Below are 5894 nucleotides of genomic sequence, written 5' to 3'. Positions count from 1 at the left end.
AGGTGGGTAAACTGTAAGAGCTTTTCTTTTTTTTCCTAAAAATACACTGAGAGCTAATTGATTGCCCATTTCTGAACAAATAAAAATGTTACACAGGTTAAAATATATTTGGAAGTAAGAGTGACAACAGAGCAAAGGCCAGAGGGAGAAAGTTCATGGCTGCAAAGTCTTGGTTATCTGCTCGAAGTGGGACAGTACACCACGATATCACACATCACACATATTTGCTTCCAGGAAGAACTAGCCTGAAACCATGGTACCCTGTGATGTTTCAACAGATTTGGGGGAAACTGCTTAGCACCTCTGAACCACTGGCAGGAATAAATTTTATTTATCCACAAATTTGTGTCTTAGGGTTTTGGGGAGCACGTATTGTTTGCTATAATAAAATGTTAGAGTCCAGTTACTTACAAAGAACAGAAGTTTGTCCGCCTCTCTAGATGCTACGATCTATAGAGGGCCTTCTTGTTGCCACAAGCAAGGCAGAGCACATGTGCCAGGTGAGGTCTTTTCCTCTTACAATCCCTGATGCAAGCATGAGGTCCCCACCTTCATGAACTAATCCTAACTGCCTACCTTTTTAGTCTCTTCCCTGTTGCTGTGATAAAAACACACAGAAAAGCAACTTAAGGGGGAAATTTGATTTTAACTCGCAGCTCAAGGTGAAGACCATCACAGCAGGGAAGTCAAAGCTACAAGAGTTTAAAACAGCTGTTCACATCACATCTACCACGAGGAAACAGGGAGGAGAAGTGAAATTGAGCTAGTCCTCAGCTTGCTTTCTCTACTTTATCCAGCCCAAGATTCCCTGCCCAGGAACTGTCTCCGCAACAATTGAGGTAAGTGTCCCCACATTAATTAAGAAAGCCAAGGTAATCTCCCTTAGGCATGACCAGAGGACCATTTCCAGATAATTCCAGACCCTACCAAGTTGACAATACCAGTCATTAGAACTATCACGATGGCTAATCTTAACTGTTAAATTGAGAGGGGCTGAAGTCAATTAGGAAACAGCTTCTGGGAATGTCGATGAGGAAATTTCCAGAAAGGACTGAAGGGAGTAGACCCTCCTTCACAGTGGGTGATACCTTCCTTCCTGTGGCTCCGATGTAGAGAGCCAGGGAAAATCAGCACTGCCTGCATGCCTGCCTGACATCTTCCGGAGCAAGCATATTCTCTTACTGTCACTGCTGTTCCCTGCTGACATCAGATGCCAGCTTCTTTGGCTTTCCAGAATGCACTGGAGAAGACCCATAACTCCCCCAGGAGTTTTTGAGAACTTCAGTCCCAAATTAGGATTGTAAAAGCATTCAGTTCCAACAGCTGAGTAAGCCAATCTAATAAAGCCCCTTCCCCTTTTTCCTTACATACACACTGAGATACAATATATATAACCTGCCTGTCAGAGTTTCTGAGCCAGTAACCTGGGGAACTTGTTTTTCTAAGGTGTTCTCAAATAATGCTGGCCCCACTGCCTGGGGACTATTTACTTTGAAAACAACAGCTTTAAGAAACACAGCTCTCTCTATATGTATTTTTTTCCATTCTGCCTCTGTCTGACACACATACTAAAGGTCTCAACTCCAAATATTAACTCATTAATTTGGCCATCACATTAAAATCATAGCAACTAGGAAAAGCATTTTTGGAACTTTTACTCAAAATTTGGTCAACAAAATGTTTAGAATTTTTCAAGTTCAGACTCTACCTCAAAGCTACTGAATCAGAATTTTTATTTTGGAATCTTACTGCACAACAAACAGGTATTGTAAAGGCTTACAATCAACCTGGTAATATTGAGTTCATAGAATGTATAAGCAACCAGACACATTACTTGTTGTTTTAGACATATCTGTACAATACAGCCTACAAATCTGTTCTTTATTTTTATGTACACTGGTGTTTTGCCTGCATGTCTGTGTGAGTCAGATCCACTGGAACGTGAGTTAAAGATAGTTGTGAGCTCCCATGTGGGTGCTGGGAATTGAACTCGGGTCCTCTGAAAGAGCAGCCAATACTCTTAACCACTGAGCCATCTCTCCAGCTCCTACCTGATCAGTTCTTGAACTTGCTATGTATCAGAGTCTGGCCTAAACTTCCAGTTCTCCCAGAACATCCTCCTAAATGCTGGGTTTACAAAAGGCCACTACACCTGGCCTGAGCAGGTACTTTTTCAAAAACAAAACACTGAATACAGTGTTAATATGAAGTATTTTCTAAGAATCAAGAAAAAAAGAAACTTTCCTTCTTCATTACAGTTTATAATTATCATGATGAAATAGATTTTCACTTTATTTTTAGTATTATATTTTTTGTTAAAACTATAAAGGCATAAGGATTTGTGTAAACTTGGTATTAACCATTAAAAAGTTTCTATTTTCTCCAATTTTCTGAAACATCAGCAATTCCAACCAGCAATACATCTTCAGATATTAAAACATGATTAAAATGAGAATTCAGTCAATGATATCCTTGCTTGCCCAAGTTGTTGGAGAGTTGGAAGAACTTGTCTCCTCACTGCACAGGTTAGTTCACTGAGAGGAATTTCAGCCTGAAATTGCTTTGATGGAAGCCAGGTGGGTATAAGAACTTCCAAGCCCGAGGAAGACTAAAAAAGGGAGGCAAAAGCAATGTGAAGCCTTCCTCTGGGAGGAGGACAGAGTAGCGGTGAGAGGACTTCCTGCAGCTCCTGAGGGCCACTGCTTCTCTTCTATGAGGATGCTGAAGTCAGTCTCAATAGTCCAGAGACTAGGTGATGAGGTACAGGAAGGCCGTAACCAAGGCTGGTTTATGTATGTTTGTCAGTTTGTTCATCAGTGTAGGGCACTCCTAGGAGTTGTTCCTCTCTCATGATGGAGGATGAGCAAATGTATTCTGGCAGCCTGAGGGTCTAAGCACCAGTCAGATGCCACTCTGGATCAAAGCCAAGGGCTAAGAGTTTCTTGGAATGGGTGGTCCTGGCCATTGGATTCCCTTGCCATGCCCTACAGAATGTACAGAGAAGTGATTTGACCTTGGTTACTTACTGAACGTTGACTCTTAGGGGCTGGATCTTTATTTGTGTGCTCTCTCGGGGCCTCAGTCTAGAATTTGCTTGTCTGCAGGGGTGGTGTGGGGGTGGCTCCTCTGTTTATAATAATTGCCTAAGGTCAACTGCCTGCCTGAATTTCTGAGCCAGTCACCTGAGGGACGTGTTTCTCTAAGGTGTTCTCAAATAATGCTGACCCTGCTGGTCAGAGAACTATCACTTTAAAAACAAGTGATTTAAGAAGGACAGCTATCAGGCCAGGCAGTGGTGGCACATGCCTTTAATCCCAGCACTTGGGAGACAGAGGCAGGTGGATTTCTGAGTTCGAGGCCAGCCTGGTCTATAGAATGAGTTCCAGGACAGCCAGGGCTACACAGAGAAACCCTGTCTTGAAAAAAAAATTAAGAAGAAGAAGGACAGCTATCCTTCAGAATCTTCAGAGGATCTTGAGGTCTCCTGCCTGTACCAAACCCAGGGTTACCAGCGTCATTTAAATAAGATGTATGTGATCGGCCCACTGTATCCCCTATACTTTCAGTATATCTAGAATACTTTAAACAGCCACAGAGACCCAACTGCCCTCCATTTTATAAAGTCTTTCTGCACACTCCATCTCCCTGAATCCAGCTAAACATGTTATGTTTGAACTGGATTTCAACAACACTGTGACTAATATTCAGACTACTGTGAGACAGTGGGAAGAGTGTGGATTGTGAGAAGCTCATATTTACTGCGTACAGTTCTTATTCCAGGCACGAGGCAAACATCGGGTCAGAAAAGTTAACCTACCTAAGATAGATGGATCAGCTGGAAACAAGAAGTCATGTTTAAGCCCAGGCTGTCTGACTCCTAGGATCATAGTTAACTTTATGCCACACAGTTGTTTCTCCTACAAATGACAAAATAATTGCTCAATCACAGTAAAGTACTTATCACCCTCAAAATACGGTTAACTGCAAGTTCCATACTACGCTCAGCTCAGTTTCCTTAAGTTTCAAGACATAGAAGACGGCACACATGCACCTTGGAAAAAGGAAAAACATTGTGAGCAAACCTAGAGAGCTACCTGTGGGGGGTCCAGCAGCCAGTTCTTCCCTGACTCTCATGGGGACTCATCTCTCTGGGTCTTGTACCACTCTGTGCACTTGCTTCCCTTTGGTGTTTCCACTGCTCATTCACAAGTCAGCTCTTGTTTTCAATTTTCCCAGCACCTTCGCTGTGAATGAGGCTGGTATCTCTATACTCCCCAAAGGGATACCCTAAGCAAGAATTGCTTATGCTGAATAACCTAGTCTCTCTCATTGTGCCCCCACTAGCATTGACAATAACTCTCTTGAGTAAGGTGACTCTAGTAGCCCAATCAGCTACAGAAAGGAACAGAAGTGTGGTCTCTTATATAAAACACAGCCAAATAGGTGAGCAATAACTTTGTTCATTAAGTTATTATGAGTTTGAAGTAAGGAAGATGTTGAAAGATCCCACATGTATCTTTTTATAGCTAAGTAATACCCATTTTGTCTAAGCCATTGTGTGGATGCAACCTGCTTTCTGATGTTTTGTTGACCTCAGTATGACAAACGCTTCCAAGGACTTTCCCAATGCAGAGAACTAGGGACCATTGTCATTCCTTCAGTATGGGTTGCTGCCACACAAAGCCATTTTCTTGAGGGCCAGGAAAAATTGTACACCTAATGTTTAAACATGAGTAAAAACCTAGTTTAAGAATATACCAAGGACAATGAGAATCTCTTATCAGGGATTATACTTGCATTGTTCAGGAGGTGAGATTCTCCTTGGAGATGGTCTCTTGAGAAGGGGTGGTATGTTAACTATATTCTCTGCCCTCGCTAGCAGCTGTGGAAACCATTCAAGCTAGGGGTGTCATTTGTTGCATAGGTAGGGACATCTCTGGCACTGAGTTAATCATTTGAAGCAACTTCATGATAGCAGTTCAAAAGCATTTGAGCCTCAGCTCAATACCAGACACAGTGCACACGTTAGTTTGGAAAGTAAATAAGATTGAATCAAGGTCCCCGAAGCTCAGAGGAGAAAGCAGACATTAAACAGGATTTACTGTTAATGGCACAAACACAGGAGACTTAAACACTATGTGGCTAGGCAGGTCCAGCAATATCTAAGTTGAATCCTGAGTCCTGTTTCTTAGCCAGTGTTTCTCAGGCCAGCATGTCAGGACCCATTCAAGCAGATCACAGCTGCAACCCCTAGAGTGACTGATTCTATATACCTGGGTGGATCCTGAGAGTATGCATTTCTAGCAAGCTTGCTAGAGGTGTGGATACATACTTACCTGGCAGGGGAGATCTCATGATCATGAGGGTGATTTTTCCCAAGCTGAGGCTCATCCACTGCACTCTAGGTATGTTAGCCCGTGACTCTTCCAAAGGCAGAAAAATCAGCTGCATAATTTGTGGTAGTAAAGAGTATTGGTGTTCTATCACCAAAAAAGAGGTGTGGATGTTGCCAGTCTGTCGGGAAGACACTGAGAAACTTTTCTCCACTCTGTGGCTTGGAACAGTATGCTCTGTGTCTTGTCCTGGGTTCTGCATAGGAAATAAGAAAAAGAAGCAGGTTGGACCCTCCAACTAGTGATGATAAAGTAGGTGATAGAGCAGACTGGTGGCATTGTCTGATGGTGGAGAATGTATGTCTGGAGCTCAAGGAATATGTTGGTGGCAGTTGTCAGTGGGCAAGGAAGTGATGTGACTCCAGAGAAATTGTGAGATAGAGAAGGATAGAGAAGGAGGTGATATCTCCCTTCCCATGTGACACACTCTCTCCATTCCCCTCTCTCTCTCTCTTCTCTCTCTCTCTCTCTCTCTCTCTCTCTCTCTCTCTCTCTCTCTCT

At 42.8% G+C, this 5894-nt stretch overlaps 1 non-coding gene across 1 annotated transcript; it reads left to right on the top strand.

Moving 5' to 3' along the window:
- The first annotated feature begins 5328 nt into the window (after positions 1 to 5328).
- On the top strand, positions 5329 to 5485 carry LOC114616492. Its single transcript, XR_003710642.1, has one exon. It is a non-coding gene; the product is annotated as a U1 spliceosomal RNA (small nuclear RNA).
- The last annotated feature ends 409 nt before the right edge of the window (positions 5486 to 5894 follow it).

Source organism: Grammomys surdaster, unplaced genomic scaffold (assembly GCF_004785775.1).
Source record: "Grammomys surdaster isolate TR1022 unplaced genomic scaffold, NIH_TR_1.0 332317, whole genome shotgun sequence".
Lineage (NCBI taxonomy): Eukaryota > Metazoa > Chordata > Mammalia > Rodentia > Muridae > Grammomys > Grammomys surdaster.
This window is presented reverse-complemented; position numbering and strand designations above follow the sequence as displayed.